Raw genomic sequence first — 20,449 nt, 5'->3', positions numbered from 1 at the left:
AGAGGGAGATCACAGAGTTTGTTCAATACTTGAAAAGGAGCAAGGGGGACTGCTTGTAAATCTTTCTTCTGGAGTTTAGTTTGTATTGAAAACTCAGAAAGCTCAAACACAGCTTGTACCCAGGAGAAGACCATTGCTGGAGCAAACTCTTAGTAAGTCCATCCTTGGAGCTACTTTCAGTCCCACATTTTCCTTCTTCAGAGAAACTATGCTCAGAGTCCCATTAGGAGCTAAAGAAGGAGGCCAAGAAGCTTGGCGGGATGTGAAGGTGCACAGTGTGGTGTGTGTCAGGAAAGCGACACTCCTGAGGCTATAAATGTGAATGTCCACTGTACCACAACCAACCACAGAGTTTCTGATGACCTTCTAAGTTGTAATGTCCCAGAGAGTTGGTGCAGAATACACGTTGCCTTGCCAAGATTTAGAAATGTTTGGCTTCTGGGAACCAGGTGCAGTTATCTTCCTCTTCACGCAGTGTGATGAAAATAATTATTGTGTGGGCTTTTATTTTTCCCTTGCATTGAAGAACTGTAGCTAGAATCATACTGGGAGTGCTATTTTGCCTCCTGGAGGAGACATGTTGTAGGGTAGTAAATCAGAGTGCTGATTGCTAGGGGTAACTTCTGGTGTAAGTGCCTGGTGCACTGCCCTCCTTGCTATGTTTAGTGATACTTAGCTGTGTGGTGGGAAGAGATGGGCAAGTTTTCAAAATTACCCTTCATATTCTTATTGGCATAAATGCATCTTCTGATTATTTAAATTGCATGTAAATGGTGAGAAGTAATTTGACCCATGCTATTTTTTTTCCTTCTAGGCATTGCCTATAGGGAAATGCCTTAGCTTATATACTTTTTCTTTGCCCCCCTTCCTAAGTACCCAAATTTTCAATACTATTCTTCCTTTAAAACATTTACTTTTCAGTGTGGGTTATCAAGAAACAGATTGGAGGTTCACATTTCATGGTTATCTACTGTATATCTCTTGCAGAAATAAAATAGGATGCATGGAAGTTGGCAATATATCCCATGGTTCTCAAACCAATTTATTTTTATTGAACCAAAGTTACACGTAAGTCATTTATAACATATTAATCCTTTCTGTATTGGTGCTCCTTCGTGCTGTTTATTCCCTATATTACTTGTGTCTTCCCTATTTTATTGTTGATTTTGTTTACCAAAAGTTTGTTTTATTGGTGATTTCATAGAATATTTTTTGGTGATGCTGATCATCTGAACGTTTTGTGTGTTGGTCTATTTTGTTGAATTAAATTGTTTATCTCTTTAATAATTTTTTTTCCTTCTAATTTCTTAGGTTAATTGTCTTATTTATTTACCTAGATTCTTGAGTGGAAAGCTTAATTCAATTTATTTTAACCTGTATTTGAATCTATTCAATGCATCTAAGGATATGATTTTTTAAATGTCCTTTTTTCCTCCCTGCTTAGAATTAGAAATATGGTGCTCTAATTTGTTATTCAGTTACAAATAATTTACAGTTTCTACTTTTATATGAGTTTTGATTTAAGTTGTATAAATGTTTCAATTTTAAAATTGTTTTCTTATTGCTCTTTGAAAGGAAATGTGGTTTAAATGTACAACATTTAAAAATTTATAGCAATTGCCTTTGTGGCTCAGAACATGGTTAATTGACTTTGAAAATTATACATGTATTTGAAAAGAAAGCACTGCTTTCATGAATGAATGTAACCTTGGTAATTGTGAATTCAGAGCCATTTGACCTGTTCCTTTCTGATAGAGATATGATTAAGTGTACCCCTATGTAGAATTTGAGTTCTGAATTTTGAAGCTATAGAACTTTTCTTTAAATTGTATCATACACATTCCTAAACAATACATGGTTCAACATTTTATATTTTTGGAAATCATTGACTTTGAAGCACATTTTATGTATTGTTTTTTTCCTTTCTGTTTTATTGTGATATGATTGACATATAGCACTGTATAAAGTATACAGCATACATAGATCATGAAATGATTACCACAAAAACTTTATTTAACCCCTATTACCTCATATGGACACACACACACACACACACACACGAAAAAATGTGTTTTTCCTGGTGATAAGAAATTTTAGGGTCTACTCTCTTAGCAATTTGCATATATATACCATAGAGCAGTGTTAACTATAGTCATGTGTTTTACATTACATCACCAGTACTTATTTATCTTGTAACTGGAAGTTTCTACCTTTGACCACCTTCATCTGATACTTATTCTTATGTGATTTGCTTATTTTACTCATCACTATAGTTTTGAGATTAACTCATATTGATCAGGCCAGGATTCACTATTAATCTGGGACTTCTTTAGGATAAATTATTAATTTGAGATTAGGAATTGGGTGTGAATGGTAAGTATGAATTGGATGCACCAACTACATGGGGCCAGTCTGTGGTTGCTATGTTCCTCGAAGTTGGAGGCAACCCCATTTCCTCTCTGCTCTTGTTCATCTTCCATGTTCCTAGTGTCCCTAGACCCTTGGAGTCCTTGCATCCCTCTGGTCCTAAACCCATCCCCTCACCCTATCCCCACCTACCAAGTCTGCCAAAAGATGTAGTATATGCCCCTTAGGGACAATGGTCTACAAAAGCAGCCACCTATCACTTGGTCCCTGCTTTCACTTCTTTCTAGGCCTCTGAGCCTTCTTTATTATCATGCCCCCTCATTTCAAAAATATTTTAAACCTTTTCTACCATTTTTAGTTGTTTTCAGGAGGAAGAGTTTTCGGGGTGTTTAGTTCACCATATTGTCACAAAAGGAAGCTAACCAATTCTTGATATTTGCTTAATTTTAAAAAGTTAAATAAATGTATTTTAGAAATTTCAAGAAATGTAAAAATAGGAAGAAGAAATTAAAATCACAAATAACTGGGGTAACTGCGTGGCTTAGTCAGTTAAGTGACTGACCTGTGAGTTTGAGTCCCACATAGGGCTCTGTACTGATGGTATGGAGCCTGCATGGGATTCTCTCTTTCTGCCCTTTCTCCACTTACGCTTTCTCTCTCTCTCTCTCTCTCTCTCTCTCCTCTCAAAAAAGAAAAAGCATCCTCCTTGACTCACTACTCCAAGTACTCCCTCAGAAAAGACTTCTCAGGCAGAGGAAAATGACATGCTCTATCCACATCAAACATCTTCTTCTCCTCTGCTGCCTGCAGTAGGGATCACCAGCTGACCTCCTACTCTCTGTGAATGTATTTATTTCCACTGGAGAAGAGTGACCTGCTCCATTTTGTCCTCTGCTGGGTCTTCAGCACCTAGAACTGCCCCTGACATTTGGCAGGCCTTTACTGTTTTGCCTTGTGAGGATTGCTCCGGTTGTGATTTAGCTGCTCTTATACAAGCATATCTAGATGGAAAGGGGCATTATTGAAGAGTAGACTTGTTTTCATTTTTTTAATGTTTACTTATTTTTTGACACAGAGAGAGAAGGGGCAAGCTGGGGAGGGACAGAGAGAGAGAGGGAGAGACAGAGAATCCCAAGCAGGTTCTGCACTGTCAGCACAGAGTCTGACTAGGGTCATGATTTCACAAACCCTGGGATCTTGAATTGAGCCCAAATCAGGAGTTGGACACTTAACCTACTGAGCCACTCAGGCGCCCCTCCATTTCTTAAAATTAAAGAGCTAGACACCCCAACCACAAGCAAAGAATACAGAGAGTTCATCACCCCCTCTGTACCCCTCAACACTCTTCTTCCTCCCCCATTGCACCCCTCCTCATCCACCAAATCTGTAACTCCTACTCCACATCTAAATAAGAAGATAGCCTAGAACAATATAGATAATCTTCTACTTAAAACCAAATTTTCCAACTTCCTGCTTTATTGATATTCCTTTGGGGGTTTTTGCTTCTGAAATATGTCCTTTTAGATTGTTTTTGCTTATTCAAGAACACATCCTCTGCCTGAGAGAACAACAAGTGTCTAAATTTCTTTATCTATATTTGTTTGTTCATGGTCCATTTTCCTAAAGTGAGATTTATTCCTTTTACTGATTTTTATGCCTCTTTATAAATTTGTAAACACTTTTCTCCAGCTTTTAAATTGCCTTTTAATCTCTCTGATGACATTTCCTGGGGAATTCTAGTTTTTATTTTCATTTAAAATTTTTAAATGTTTATTTATTTTACCGGGGGGGGAGGAGCAGAGAAAAAGGGAGATACAGAATCCAAAGCAGTCTCCAGGCTCTGAACTGTCAGCACAGAGCCTGATGTGGGGCTTGAACTCATGAACTGTGAGATCATGAACTGAGCTGAAGATGGATGCTTAACTGACTGAGCCACTCAGGCACCCCTATTCTATTTGATTTAGAAAAGTATTTTTCATCTGAGAGCACCTACATTTTCTTCTCTATAACCATTTCTAAAATTTTAATTATAAAATAGTTCAGAAAAATTTAAGAAAAAAAAGAAAAGAAAAAAGTAAAATACTTATCTACATGCTAATTGTAGTCAATAGACATTATTGACTTCTGCTATTTGCTTTAGATTATCTTTAAAAATGTTTTCTTAGTATTTATTTTTGAATGGGAGAGAGAGAGAGAGAGCATGACCAGGGGAAGGATCAGAGAGAGGGGAAGACACAGAATCTGATGCAGGCTCCAAGCTCTGAGCTGTCAGCACATAGCCCCACATGGGGCTCAACCAACAAACTGCAAGATCATGACCTGAGCCAAAGTCAGCACTTAACCAGCTGAGCCACCCAGGCACCCTGATCATCTTTAAGAAAAAAAAACATTAAAAATACATTTTAACCTCATCACTCTCCCTGGCTTTGCTCACAGGAGTTACTACCACCTTAAATTTGGTACCACCTTAAATTTGGTGTGTATTCTTTAGCACACATTCCTTTGTACTTTGTACAAAAGAAAACAGGTACTCAGTTTGTATTTGCTCATAAAATATATATACTATTCATTTGTATGTGTAGTTATTTGCGTAAGAATTATGATTCTTTATTATTCAAACATAAAAAAAGAAGGAATTTGTGACAACATGGATCAACCTTGAGGGCATTATGGTAGGTGAGATAAGTCAGACACAGGGAGAAAGACAAATAGTGCATGATCTCACTTGCATGTAGAATCTAAAATCAAAACCAAAACCAAAAAACTCATAGAAAAAAGGTTATTAGAGGTAGGTGGTGGGGTGTGGGGGAATTGGAAAAAAATGGTCAAAAGATACAAACTTTTAGTTATAAATAAGTACAAGGAGGTAATGTACAACATGATGATTATAGTTAACACTGTATGATACACAGGAAAGTTCCTAAGAGTAAATCATCACAAGGAAAAATATATTTTTCCTTTATATTTGTACCTGTAAGAGATGATGGATGTTAACTAAACTTATTGTGGTAATCATTTCATAATATAAGTCAAGTGTGAATGCTATATACTTTAAACTTACACAGTGCTGTATATCACTATTTCAATAAAACAACAAAAAAAGAATTATGGTTCCCACCATAATTAACCAAATGGTTCAGTATTATCTATTGAGCAACCTCTTTCTCCACTAATTCAAAATTATTACTTATAAATTCCTATATACAATGGAATTGGTTAACACATGCCACTCTATTTCTGTGTGGAATAGCATTCTAATTACAGCCTTATAATAAACTTTAATATCCTCTGATGCAGGTTCTTTTTTTCATATTTTTCATATATTCTTCCATACTTTTTCTAATTATTGTATAGTGAACCTTAGAATAATTTCGTGAAGCTAAAAATATCCATAAATATTACAGATATTTTAAAATCAGTCACCTATCTTACTTGTTCATTGAAAAAAAAAGACATGTTTTATATTGCACAGATAAACCCTATCAATATTTTTCTTCTTGGTTTCTAGCTTTGATGATATATCAATTTTGAAATTTTGGTTGGTTACAAAATATTAAGATATTCACCTGAATTTTCCTGTATTAATTCACTTTTATAATTTCTTTTGAAATTATTTTATCTGAAGTTTTCTCACTGACTGAAAATCTTATTATGGTTACTTATAGATGTTTCTCACAACATGGCACACTGGAAAGGCCTTTCCTGACACAAACACGAATACATTTTGGATCAAATATAGCATTAAATGTAAGTGGAACAAGTAAATGAAATTCCTAGCAACCAAAAAATATAAATAAAAATCACAGCCAGATGAAGAACCCAGGCTGATGCCTGATGGCTTCTGGGGGTTTACAGTGATGTGAGGTAAATGTTGAATATCCAGGTCTCCAGGAGATAAAAGCTTTGATTTGTCATGTTTGCCAATTTCCATAGTGTAATTACTCCTACCATGGATGATTTTAAGCTACAATGTGACATCACTGAAGAGTTTGGAAGAGCATAATCATATCTTGTGAGTCTGTGCAAGCTGGATAAAGACCCACCTAAGTGGCTTGAACCCAGGCTTCTGACATTTATGTCCCAACATGACCTATAGCTTTGACTCATCCAGGGAGTGGGATTTTAGCATAAATCCCCATATATAAATTACAATCTCATGGATGGACCTAGAGAGTATTATGCTAAGTAAATGAAATAAGTCAGACAGAGAAAGACAAATGCCATATCATTTCACTTAAATGTGGAATCTAAAAAAAAAAATAAATGAACAAAGAAATAAACAGAAACAGACTCATAAATACAGAAAACAAATTGGTGGTTGCACAAGTAGCATTGGGGAGAAGGACAAATAGATAAAGGGAATTAAGTGATATAAACTTCTGCTTATAACATAAATAAGTCTTGGAGATGAAAAGTAGAGCATAAGGAATATAGTCAGTAATATTGTAATAACACTGTACAGTAACCACATTTATTGTGGTAAGCGTTGAGTAATATATATAATTTTTGCATTAATATGTTATATACCTGAAACTAATATAACATTGCATGTCAACTGTACTTCAATAATTAATTTTCAGTCTCAGACAATTACCTTTTACTGGAAAAGAAAATCACAAACTGGGCTGTTGTCCTGAAATCTAGAAAAGATCTGTGTTGTTAGAGGATGTTTGAGAGAATGAACTTTACTTGTCAACATTCACAGCCAGTGCCATCCACTGGCCAGAAGAAACAATCAAGAGCAAAAAAAATAATTGCAATGGATGGAAATACATCAGATATGTTAAAGTCCATAGGATTATCATAAATCTTAAAAGAAACCTCAGCTTATTGGTTACATTTGATGGGTACAAAATATTAATCTTTTTTCTTTCTGAAAATTGATAAAGAAAAGCAAATACTTACTCTACCTTTCCTTTTTAAACTGTAGCACAGGGTACCTGAATAGTTTTTAAATTTTTAAAATTTTTCTAGAGAGAGAGAGAGAGAAAGTTGGGGAGAGGGAGCAGAGGGAAAAAGAGAGAAAAGAGAGAGAATCTTAAGCAGGTTTCATTTTCAGTGTGGAGCCCAACACAGGACTCAGTCCCATGATCCTGGGATCATGACCTGAGGCCAAATCAAGAGTTGGACACTTAACTGACTGAGCCACCCAGGTGCTCTAAAAAGATGTTTTTGTATGAAATAGATGAATCCATAATTGCAGAAGAAATGATATGAGAATATGACAATTTGCCTTCCTTAATGGCAATGTCACTAAAACCATTTGAAAGGCTGATGGAAACTTCATAAGGGATGATTAAACCTGAATCAAGTGATTAGTCTTTACTCACAAAAAAGGAAACAATCAGACATGATATGCCTCCTGGGTTGTTGCAATAAGAAGTTTCTGGCCCCATCTATGAGCTCTTCTTTCCAAAAACTTAAACTTATATCTGACCAGACGTCAAGATCAAACTGATGGTTTATAATAAATTAAAAAAAAAATTAGAAGAATAAATTGAGCACAACCACAGGGATGTGGTCAGCCAAATCCAGAGTATAGAAAATTTTACAGTACAAATAACACTGTTTCTTCAATAAAGAAAATACAAAAAGGAAACAAAAAAAAAATCAGGGCAATGCCATAGACCAGAATAGACTGAAATGGTATTGCATTAGTTTCTTATTATTGCTGTAACAAATTACCACAAATGTATTGGCTTAAAGCAACACAAATTTATCCTCCTCCATAGTTCTGGAGGTCCATGGTATTACACGAATGAGGAGACATTGCTCCATTTGGAGGTTCCAGGGGAGAATCCATTTCCTTATCTTTCCAGGCTCTAGAGGCTGTCAGCATTCCTTATGTCTTGGCCCCACATTACTCCTACCTCTGCTTTTGTTGTCATTTCTCTTCTGATAGAAACTCCTCTTCTCTCTTCTAAGGATCCTTGTATTGACTTTGGGCCCACCTGGATAATATATAATAATGTTCTTTATCCCAAGAGCCTTAATTTATTTACATCTTCAAAGTGCCTTTCTCCATATACAGTAAATTCATAAGTTTCAGGGATTAGCATGTGGAAAACTTGTGAGGCTATTATTCAGCCTTCCACATGCTAGAAGTCAAATGTTGGAATCTGGTTCAAAGAAACCAATTATAGGAGGAAAACTATGAGGCAATTGGGAAATTTGAACACTGACTAGAAGTTTGATGGTATTAAGAAATTTTTGTTAAGTCCTTTATGTGTGATAAGGTATTTTGGTTATATTTTTTTAGAAATCCATATCTTCTAGAGAAATGTACTGAAGTATTATAGATGCATTGATCTGGTATTTGGGATTGGCTTTAAATACTTCAGACTGACCACATGTGGGGGAGTCATTGCAGCTAGATGATAGATGTATGGGGTGCATGGGGCTCAAGCATGATTGCATTGCAGATGCAGTGAAGCTGTTTAGAGGGAAAAGTAGACTATCCCAAAGAGAAAAAATAATCTATGCTGTGGAAGGAGATCGAGATAACCCTTACTGAAGGATTAGGCTCTGCCAAGAAAAAGGCGAGCCTCTCCTACCATAGAAAGAGATGAGAAAACAGTGCAGACAGGGGACATTTGACCATTTATTTGTGAAGGAAAATGGAAGAATTTCACCTATAGTGTTTTTTATTTTCCATATCAAGTAAGAGATATGATAGCATCAAAAGGAAGTCAGGTGGGTGGGAGTATGAGAGGAAGAAGAAGGTTTGAAACACCATTGCCATGAGTAGTATATAGAGAAAATGAACAGGGTTTGTGGGTAGCGATGAAGTCTCATTATTAGTCTTTGTGAGTTTTTAGTGAAAAAAATGTGGTTTATTATGTGGTTTTCTTCAGAACTGCTAGGTCATATGAGTTCTGAGAAAGGAGATACATTATTTGCTCAGGGTAGAGGTTTGTCTGCTGATAAGACAGGAAGACCAAGAGTGAGAGAATTGAGGGTAGTGGCAACTCTGTGTTGAAATGGTGAACATGGGATTAAAACTTGTATGTCAGTAGGTGAGAAAGTTAAGGGGTTAGAAAACAGAGTTCCTGATGAGGTTGTAGGGCATCCCAGGAAACTGGGAGAGAAGAGAGGCTGCAGTCATTTGAGAGGTTAATAGCTATTAAGGGTGGGATACTTCAGGTCCTGACAATGTTCAGGGTGCCTGTGAAGGAAAGTTGTTCCTGGATGTGACAAAAATGATTTCCTGAAGACATGGGAAATGAGGTTTGCAAGAATCTCAGAAGGCCATGCCATCTTCACATCCCTTCCAGTTAAGCATATCGGTGATGATTACTTGCAACACCATTCTGTACGGGAGCAGGGAGATATTGCACATCCTTCACCCACAGAGCTGATCTTCTTTTCACTGGATGAAATAAAGCTGAATGAAATGGTAGAATATGAACCCCTTGAATGTAGAAACTCAGGATTATTTTCCATTTTTAAATCTCAGTGCTCTTCATAATGATAGAAGCTGATAGGTGCTCAATAAGTATTGCTAGCTTGAGATTATAAATCAAATAAAGGACAGAAGTATGCATAAATACATTCTTATTAACAAAAAAAAAAAAAAGAAGGACAGTTGATTCCTATCTAGGACTGAGTGAGATTTTCCATTCTGATGTATGTGTGTGTTTTCCATTATCACCAAACAATTCTCCAGTTCTCATCAGACACTGACCAGGTATCCCACAAACTTAACTCAATCCTGACACTATTTACCTGGACACAGCATCCGATTTCACAGGTTAGGGGTTCAGTCCCACATGACCAACCCCACTTCAGACACCAATTACAAAGTCCGGTTATCGGGGCGCCTGGTTTGCTCAGTTGGTTAAGCACTGACTTTGGCTCAGGTCATGATCTCACAGTTCATGGGTTCGAGTCCCGTGTCAGGCTCTGTGCTGACAGCTCAGAGCCTGGAGCCTGCTTAAGATTCTGTGTTTTCCTCTCTCTCTCTGTCCCTCCCCCACTCATGCTCTGTCCCTCTGTCTCTCAAAAATAAATAAATGTTAAAAAAAATTAACCAAAAATGAATTCAGTTTGTCATTTGGGCTTCTTAAGACTAGTTACACAATTTGGAGGTTCTTGCCTCCCCCTCAGGTTTGACTAATTTGTTAGAGTGTCCCCCAAACTCAAGAGAAACATTTACTTACATTTACCAGTTTATTATAAAGGATACTATAAAGGATGCAGATGAATAGCCAGATGAGTAAATACATAGGATGAGATCAGGAAAGGGCCTGAGTACAAGGGCTTCTGTCCTTGAGGAACTGCAGTGCATCACCTTCCCAGCATGTGGTAGCTCATCAACGTTTGCTATTCAATGGTTTTTATGGACCTTAATCTGCAGCACCTCTTCTTCTTCTTTTTTTGTATTTTTATTTTTATTTTTTTTTTTTTACAAATAGTTTATTGTCAAATTAGTTTCCACATAACACCCAGTGCTCATCCCCACAAGTGCCCTCCTCCATGCCCATCCCCCCTCCCCCCCACATCCATCAGTCCTCAGTTTTTGTCAGCATTCAAGAGTCTCTCATGGTTTGCCTCTCTCCCTTTCCCCCACCATTTCCCCCCTTCTTCTCCCCCTTGTTCCTCAGTTAAGTTCCTCCTAATCCTCCTATACGTGCAAACATATGGTATTTGTCCTTCTCTGCCTGACTTATTTCGCTCAGCATAACACCCTCAAGGTCCATCCATGTTGCTACACATGGCCAGATTTCATTGTTTCTCATTGCCATGTAGTATTCCATGGTATAGATAAACCACATCTTTTTGATCCATTCATCTGATGATGGACACTTAGTCTCTTTCCATGTTTTAGCTATTGTTGAGAGTCTGCAGCACCTCTTCTTTTCTTCCCAGAGGTCAGTGGGTGGACCTAAAAGTTCCAACCTTCTAATCACCTTGGTCTTTCTAATGTCCAGCCCCAACCTGGGTGATATAGGGTCCCCAGCCTAGGTCACCTCATTAGCATAAACTTAGGTGGGCTCAAAAAAGATTCCCATGAATGACAAGATGTTCTTGTCACTCAGAAAATTCTAAGGGTTTGAGGGGCTCTGTGCATGGCTCTAGCGACAAAGACCAATACATTTCCAATTGTACTACAAGTAAATGAATGAAACTCAAAATGTACTGTGAAAATAAATAAAGGAAACCCTATTTAAAATGGAGCCAGGAGGACTTAAAAGGGAGTTCTCATGCATGTGCCATTCCTTAGAGTTTTTATAGTCAACAGAAAGAAGAAAGATAAGAATTACCTTGAGAAAGGAGGACATTTTTCGCATAGGGATTTTTTATCTCCTGCCTTTGAGGAAAAGAAAGAAGACCCTTCCTTGCCTCAGCAACAATGCACTAACCATAGCTTATAGTCAAGGAGAAACTGCTACAGCCTCAAACTCTTGCTCTTTTTCCAAATAAATTTTGTTTAAAACAACCCTCTCCAATTTCCTCCTAAAACCTAATAAAAGCTGACTTTCCCTTTGCCTATTTGGACTTGCCGATGGTTCACCATATTTTGCTTGTCTTGAATTGCAATTTTTTGCTATTCCCTAATACACTCATTCTACTAGTAATATAACTAGCTGCTTTATTTTTAAGGTTGACATCATGAATCAATCTACAGTCAGAAGATACCAGAGGTAGTGAAGGTGGTAACTTGAGTTTAAAGCAAATAGCATTTTAGAAAAGAAGAGGCTAATGCATTTTTGATAAATAATAGCAGGTCATAGAATGCCCTTAAGAATAGAAAGTATGGAATAGCAGGAAGAAAGTGGGTGAAGGCCTCAAGATCTGCAGATGGATGCTGTGTAATATCAACCTGGGAAGTTTCTGTGAACTTAAAATAAGTAAAAATTCAAATATCTGTATGAGGGAGAAACGTGTATGCAGTGAAATTTCCACTTCATCAGGATGCAGAATTAGGCTCCTGGGAAACCACAGGTTCATCACTGAAGGATTTCACCACCATGCCTGCCAAGGCCTGGAGTCCTTTCCAAGCAATAAAATTATAGGTGTGAAATATATTTGAGCTATTTTCTCCAAAACATATCACAGAAAAATCACAAGAGGATGCAAAAGATGACTTTCTCCCATTGAAATGGCTAAAACAAAAGTGTTAAAAATAAATTCATAGTTAAAAATATCCAAGGAATGGTAGGGCAACAGGCTATCATTACTCAGAATCTGGCCTGCAATTAAAAACTTCCAGAAGGTTGCAAATTGCCTACTTCTTCACCGATTTCACATTGTACCCCCACTAATGCTACTTGCAGAAGGCAAGGCATTCCAGAGAAGTTTCCTTACAGCACTGAGATCCTCACATTGTGACGGTGCACTTGCTGCAATACTTTCAACATTCTGGGTTCTTGCAGGGTCTACATTCATTAGTTTTGACAGAATCACTAGGGAAATTGTCTGAATGTGTTGACATGAACTACTTCTCCATTGCTGAGAATTGTCAGGTGCATTACTACTGTTTTTATTGAATTTAAAAGGGAAACATTTTTCATTAACAGTCTTTACAGTAACTGCAAATAATTTCAAACAAGATAGAATTTTTGCACTTTAAACTCTACATATCCAGCAGTGGATTGTTGACTATGCAGAGCCTGGTTTTCTGGTTTGGCTTTTAGAGGCCACTTTTGTGTGGATTCCTTTCTACTGGCTTATATAGTAGATTCAGGAGAAAAGATGGTAATTCAAATCTAAGAAGATGTAGATTTCTTAAGAATAAGATATAAAAATGTGTCTTTTAAGGTTTTCTTGCAGGTAGTAGTTAATCAGTTATGTTAAAAGACTAAGTTCAAAGGAGTAAAGTTGAAGATATGACAGGCTTTATCAAAGGATTAATGAATTGGGCAGCATCTCCTCCAGCAAGTAAAGAGACTCTTCTAGGAGTTGTACAAAATGGATGCCTTTTATCGGAAGGGGGATGAGGCAAAAATATATATATACTGGCAAAAGAAAGGGAAGGATTGTTTCAGGCCAGGTCATCTTCCTTTGGAGGAGGAAGAGATCAGCAGGTATTTTGTCACACAAGTGTCCTCACTAGTACCGATTAAAATTTTTCATATTAACTGTTAAAAGATCACATTCCTAGGATCGATTGAAACTGTAATTAGATCTTGGTTTCTGTCTTGGAGGGCAAATAACCCCAATTGGGGCTTTTCATTTTTTGCTTTGTTTTGTTTTGTTTAACAGTATCTCTTGGGTGAATAAAATCATATCACTTGATTAGTGTGCTAGGAATTTAAAGGAAAATGTTCAAGAGTAAAAACGTCAAGGTATCTATTGAATATGATTTTAAGTGAGTAAAAGCTGCATACCTAAAAAGCCAGGTTTCTTCTGCAAAGCATTTACCTTGCAGACTCATCCCTTCTTCCACATATATTGGCAGAACCGAGATGCTCCAAAACTGCAGCAACTTCACTGTGCAACTCCACACAAAGGGTCTCTAAAAGCCAAACCAGAATGAATTCTCTGTTCCCCTTTCTGACACAGCTGAGAGAGCTGTTCAGGTCGCAGGGCTGGAGACACAGGTGCTTGAGGCCCATTTCCCAAAGAGCGTGTAGCTGCCACCAGCCAAGTACTTGCATTGCTCTGTGCACTCTGCAGTGGAGTTGCAGCTCCACTGCTCGCTGACTTTTCTCTGTGATTGAATTAACACAAGTACTGGAGTCTGGTGACCTGCTGTGAGTGCTGAGACCATCAGTCTGCATGACAAATCTCATTTGCCACATGAACCTGAAGATACCTGTCAGGAGGGTCTGGTGAGAGAATTCCAAGTAAAGTGATGGGTATCAGAACCACTGAGTCTGAAGGCTGGTCCTTTTTTTTTTTCTTTTAACTTCTGGAAAAATATACACAACATACAATTTACTATCTTAACCATTTATGGGCTCAGTCGCTTAGGTACATTCACATTGTTGTGTAATCATCACCGCTACCCATCTCTAGAACTTTTCATCTTCTCCAACTCTGCATTCATTAAGCACTTTCTCCCATCCTCCCAGCCCCTGGCAACTACCATTCTACTTTCTATCTCTAAGAATTTGATGTCTCTGCTTCCCTCATGTAAGTGAAATCATACAATATTTGTCCTTTTGTATCTGGCTTGTTTTATTTAGCATAATGTATTCAAGGTTCATCTGTGCTGTACCATGTGTCAAAATTGCCTTCTTTTTTTTTTAAGTGTATTTATTTATTTTGAGAGAAAGCATGTGAGCACAAGTAGGGGAAGGGTAGAGAGATGAGAGAAAATACCAAGCAGCCTCCATGTTGTTAGCGTAGAGCCTAATGCAAAGCTTAAACTTAAGAACCTGAGATCTGACCTAAGCCGAAATCAAAGAGTTGGATACTCAACTGACTGAGCCACCCGGGTGCCTCCAAATTGCCCTCTTTTTAAAAGACTAGGTGCACCTGGATGGCTCAGTTAGTCAGGTCATGATCTCATGGTTTGTGAGTTTGAGCCCTGGGTGGAGCTCTGTGCTGACAGCTCAGAGCCTGGAGCCTGCTTTGAATTGTCTCTCCCTCTCTCTCTGCCCCTCCTCCACTTGTGCTCTTTCTCTCAAAAATAAATAAAAATTAAAAAAATGAAAAAAATTTAAAAGACTGAATCATATTCCATTGTATGGGTATAGCACATTTTAAAAATCTATTGGTTCATTGATGGACATTTGGGTTGTTTCCACCTTTTGGCTATTGTGAATAATGCTGCTATGGAGTAAATATACAGATATCTGTGCAAGTCCTTGCTTTCACTTCTTTTGAAATTGCCAGATCATGTGAAAACTCTATGTTTAATTTTTTGAGGAAGTGCCATACTGCTTTCTATAGTGGCAGCACCATTTTACATTTCTACAAACAATGCATTGAGGGTTCCAATTTCTACGTACTCACAACACTAATTCTCTGCTGTTGTTTTATTATGGTCATCGTAATGTGTATAAGGTAGTATCTCATTATAGTTTTGAGTAGTAATTTTGAACATCTTTTTATATGTTTTTTGGCCACTCATATATCTTCTGTAGAGAACTATCTATTCGTGTTTGGTACTTTTTATGTCAAACAATTATATGTTATCATTAGAAAGTTTCTCCAATGAGGAAAAAAGAACATGAATTTTTAGTTAGAATTAAACTGAGTACAGAGTGACACTTATGCTCAGGACTATAGGCAAGTTTAAAAATTCCTTTTTGCATATCACCTGTTCAATGAAGATTCTAAAGCAGGTGGTCCTTGGTTTGGGAAAACTTTATATGCCCAGACCACCGTTAAAACCTTTGTAATGCTAGTAAGTATGCACTTCAGGGTTAATGCCAGAGTCAGTGTACACACAAAAAAGATACCCAGCCAAATTTAAGAAGGAAAACAAATGAGCAAAGGGAGAGAGAGAGAAATAAACTAAGAAACAGATTTTTAACTATAGAGAACAACAGACTGATGGTTATCGGAGGGGAGGTAGGTAAGGAGGTGGGTGAAATAGGAGATGGAGATTAAAGAGTACACTTATCATGATGGAGATAAAATAAAATGATGAAAAATATTCATAATACATATACCTGATAAAGGACTTATATCCTTGTATCCAAAATACATAAATAATTTCTATAATTCAATAATAAGAAAAACAACATGAAAAACGGGGGAAAAGTATGCCTAAAAAGATGCAAATGTGTTCAGAGTCAAATATTTTAGAAGGAACTAGATGGAAATATCTCTGGCCCAACATTTGTCATTTGTTTCCTGATTTTGGAGACATGGGAGAACATCCAGCTGGCAAAGAGAAGATTTTCAGCAGTGATGTTGATTTTGAATGGAGGTTGAACATAAGAGATACACCAGAAAGGGAGACATTATTTTAAGTCCAATTTCACCAGATTTGTTATAATAAGCTCCAGCGAGTACAGTGCAGGTGGAATCCCTGGCCCCCACAAAATGATGATGTTATATATTTTGAATATTTGGCCATAAAGCTTTTATACATCTTTGCAAAATATATGTTTCTGCCTTATTTTTAAATCATTTTTTTGTAATCAATTCTGTTATTTTTATAAGGATGAAATTGATTTCTGGCACAAGACCTCTAATGTATACTCTTATACCCATCTGAGATGAAATCTACCTTAAAATGTCCTGACTCTCAGCTCTCTCTGGGAACAAATCAAATTGTCTGGTGAGTAGCCTGTGCCTGCCTCAGGAGTCACTATAAGAATTAAGTGAGATGAACATAAAAATGTTGAACCAGAGGATTCACTGTGACAGCTCAGATTTGGACAGCCCTTGCTGTGTGTCACAGATGTGATGGGCAATGCCATCCTGAGTCATGCAGTATAAAAGCTTATTTTACTTTTTATCCTTTATGTCCACTTAAAATTCTCTTACATTAAAACACTTCAGAGTATAATTGCATAATTATGCATATGTATAATTGTTTAACTGGCCTACTTAGTAATAATTTGCTAAAATATACTTCACAGTGTCAGGAGAATGGTATTTGGGGAAGTTTTATTTTATTATTTTTTAAATTTTATATTATTTTAGTTTATTTCTTTCGTATCAAATAGTTTTTAATTTTTTAAATGTTTTATTTATTTCTGAGAAAGAGAGAGAGACAGCACAAGCAGGAAAGGGTCAGAAAGAAGGAGACATGGAATTTGAAACAGGCTCCAGGCTCTGAGCTAGCTGTCAACCTAGAGCCCGATGCGGGGCTCGAACCCACAAGCCATGAGATCATGACCCGAACTGAAGTCGGATGCTTAACCAACTGAGCCACCCAAGGGCCCCTCAAATACTTTTAACTATAGTGTTTATGCCCCCTCTTTCTCTTCATGAAGAATTCCACATTATATACAATGAAGTATATGTCATTAGCAGAGTGAGGTATTTGGGACAGCATTTTATGCCATCAGGAGAGAGAGATAGTTTCAACTGAGGAGACTAGGCACTGTACATGAACCACCATAGGAGCTGTTGGGATTTGTGCCTCAGTAATGTAGGCACTGCCTCTCCCTTTACTGCTGTGTGTGGGCTACCATCTGTAATAGGGATGTTTTCCATATTTTGGAGAAAGCTCTCAGAGTTGATGTAGCTACTGTAGCTGTGCATTACTCCCTGTCTGACTGGCCAGGTAAAGGAATCCCATGGAGGAGAACCATGGTTTTAATTTCCAAATCACCACCTCAACTCTCTTTTCCTAAAAGAAATCATATTTTCATGAAACTACTGCCTGCAGTAGTGAATGAGTCCCATGTGTTCATGTGCAAGGAACTTTTGAGATGGCATAAATTCTGCCTCACTGGGCATAGCCTTAAGGACTCAGGGCACTGGAAACTGCTTTTGCTATATGCAGGCTCGGTGCCAAATGCTTCATGCACATTGTTTCATTTATTCCTTGCTCACCATCCTGCTTGAATTGGCTCTCTGAGCACGTATCCTACAGAAGATGGAAAGCTAGGTCTTACTTTTGCAGATAGCGTCCTGACTGATTTGTTATTTTACTCACATTTGTAGACATATTAGGAAGGCAGACTGGTATGGGTGCTGTCCTTCTGGCTGAACTGTTACTTTGGTTATCACGAGTGGGTATTAAGAGGCAGGGTTGGGAGTGTCCATTTGGGTTCTGTTTTACTTTTGTGGACTAGCAGATATAACATGGCTGTGTCACAGTGCAGTGGTTTCCCATTCCTCTAAAACAGTGAACACTGTGCTTCCCAAAGTAACAGCTCTACTAAGGGGCCAGCTCCACAGTTCTGGGCTTTAAGTCTAGAGACCAAGTCTAGAGCCAATCACTCTGGCTTTGTGAACACTTATGAATATCAAATTCAAAGTATTGCTTCATTAGTTGGTTAAAATATTTTTCCCTGAAGCTGAACTGACTGATAAAGATAGAATTTATTATTTTGATTTATAAAGGAAGTAATTGGGGCTCGCTAATGTTAAGAATAAATAGTGAGTGTCAAAAATTGGATTTAAATCTAGACCTGTCATGTCTACAGATAACACATTTACACTATACCTTTATGTTGCTTCCAAGGCAAGTCTGAGTCAATAGATATTTAAAAAGCACAACTTGGAAATCTTCTCCTTCACCAACACATAGGGTATTGGATAAAGTTTAGCAAATATCTTTGTGTGTTTTTCTTTCAGAAAACAAAAACGGGGGTGCCTGAGTGGCTCATCTGGCTGAGCGTTAAATTTCACCTCAGGTCATCATGATCTCTCATCAGTTTGTGAGTTTGAGCCTCATGTTGCGCTCTGTGCTAGCAGTGCAGAGCCTGAAGTCTGCTTGGGATTCTCTGTCTCCCTCTCTCTCTGCCCTTTGCCCACTCACACTTTGGTTCTCTCTCTCAAAATTAATAACCATTAAAAAATTAAAAACAAAAACAAAGGGAAAATGTGAGATAATTTTATAGGACACAAAAAAGAAGAAAGAAATGCCAAGGAATGTGAGCTATGACTGCAGCTGTTTAGCCTTGGGGAAAGTTACTACTGCCTTTTGGAATTCAAGTGCTTGAGTTTTAATGTTGATACCAGGTAAGGAGATACAGTGAGCTTTTGGGCCCTAAAAAGGTGTATATTTGAAATTGAGATTCATACACCAGAAACATAGACCTACACTCTCAGTGAAAATCTGTCTTAGTTTAAGCTGTGAATGGAGAAAATGCCAGTCTTAGAATTTACAATATTCTGTCTGCAATTTACATGAATTTGTGGTTCATATTTATATTATTGGAGTAGTACAGTAATTTCCAAAGTGAGAAATTAATACATAAAATGATTTTAGGTTACAGTTCCATGGAATTTCTGGCAGAAGAAAGTGTAACCTTTATTTGGAGAGACAATTTCTCATATGATACCCATAGATAAAGCCCTGATGATGATGAACTCATAATCTATAATCATAAAACATAGGAGGAAATAATTTACCATGAGTGAAAGAAACTATGGGAGTAGACCCTCAAAAAAAAGTAATGAAACTATCAAATGAACACTGTAAACATATTTTTTTTTTTGAGAGAGAGAGAGAGAGTGAGAGCAGAAGGGCAAGGGAGAGGGAAAGAGAGAATCCCAAGCAGGTTCAATACCTAGCATGGAGCCTGATGCTGGGATCAGTCTAACAGACTTGAGATCATGACCTAAGCTGAAATCAAGAGTTTGATGCTTAGTCAACTGAGCCACCTAGGTGTCCCTACATTATAAAAATCTTCTATAAATGATTAAAGGCATATAGACAAAATGGAGAAACCATTTAAAACAACAAAATACTTTTAAAAAGAAAGACAGATTTTTAAAGGAAGAGAACTTCTAGACATAAGAAATTAATACTCAGTGTATGAAACACATGTTAGACATAGTTTAAGAGAGAATTGCTGAATGAATTAGACATCTAAAGAGTATACAGCACAGAGAAAAATGATAAAAATATGAAACAGAATATGAAACAGAATATGAATGACATTGGCTTAGAGTACATTTTTAACATAAATTTACTATAATTTCCAGAAAGCAAAAGCAGAAAGGATGAAGGGGGTAGACAGTGTTCGAGGAGATAGTAGTTTCAGTTTTCTCAGAAATCATTGTAGATATTGCTCCTCATATTCAGAAAGTATTAATCCTCAGGAAGTCTCATTTATAAAATAAATTACACCAAAATACTGATCGCCAAAGACAAAGAAAAGAACCTAAGGCAGATTATTTCAGAAGAGAGGCAATTAGACTCAGTGCAGACTTCTCAATTTAACTATAGAGCAGAGATCAGCAAACAATAGCTGATGGCCCAGAGATTTGTTTTTGCAAATAACAGTTTTACTGGAACACAGTTATACCCATCCATTTACATATTTTTATGGCTGTTTTCATGCTTCAACAGTATAGTTGAGTTGTTGTCATGGAAACCTTATGGCCCACAAAGCCTAAATTATTTTCTATCTGAGCACTTAAGAAAAAGTTTGCTGACCCCTGGTACAGAAGATGAAAGATGGTGATCTATATATATAATACTGAGACAAAACTGCTGACAACTAAAATTCTATACCTGTTTAACTATTTTTCAAAAGGGAAGTTCAAATAAACACAT

General features: G+C 37.1%; 1 long non-coding RNA gene across 1 annotated transcript; it reads left to right on the top strand.

The window, feature by feature from the left end:
- Positions 1 to 993: 993 nt before the first annotated feature.
- On the top strand, positions 994 to 18,690 carry LOC144221474 (uncharacterized). The gene is made up of 4 exons (XR_013332086.1): positions 994 to 1,068; positions 6,033 to 6,114; positions 16,429 to 16,546; positions 18,520 to 18,690. It is a non-coding gene; the product is annotated as an uncharacterized LOC144221474 (long non-coding RNA).
- Positions 18,691 to 20,449: the final 1,759 nt, after the last annotated feature.

The sequence above is a fragment of the Crocuta crocuta genome, unplaced genomic scaffold (genome assembly GCF_008692635.1).
Source record: "Crocuta crocuta isolate KB4526 unplaced genomic scaffold, BGI_CrCroc_1.0 scaffold771, whole genome shotgun sequence".
Taxonomy (NCBI): domain Eukaryota; kingdom Metazoa; phylum Chordata; class Mammalia; order Carnivora; family Hyaenidae; genus Crocuta; species Crocuta crocuta.
This window is presented reverse-complemented; position numbering and strand designations above follow the sequence as displayed.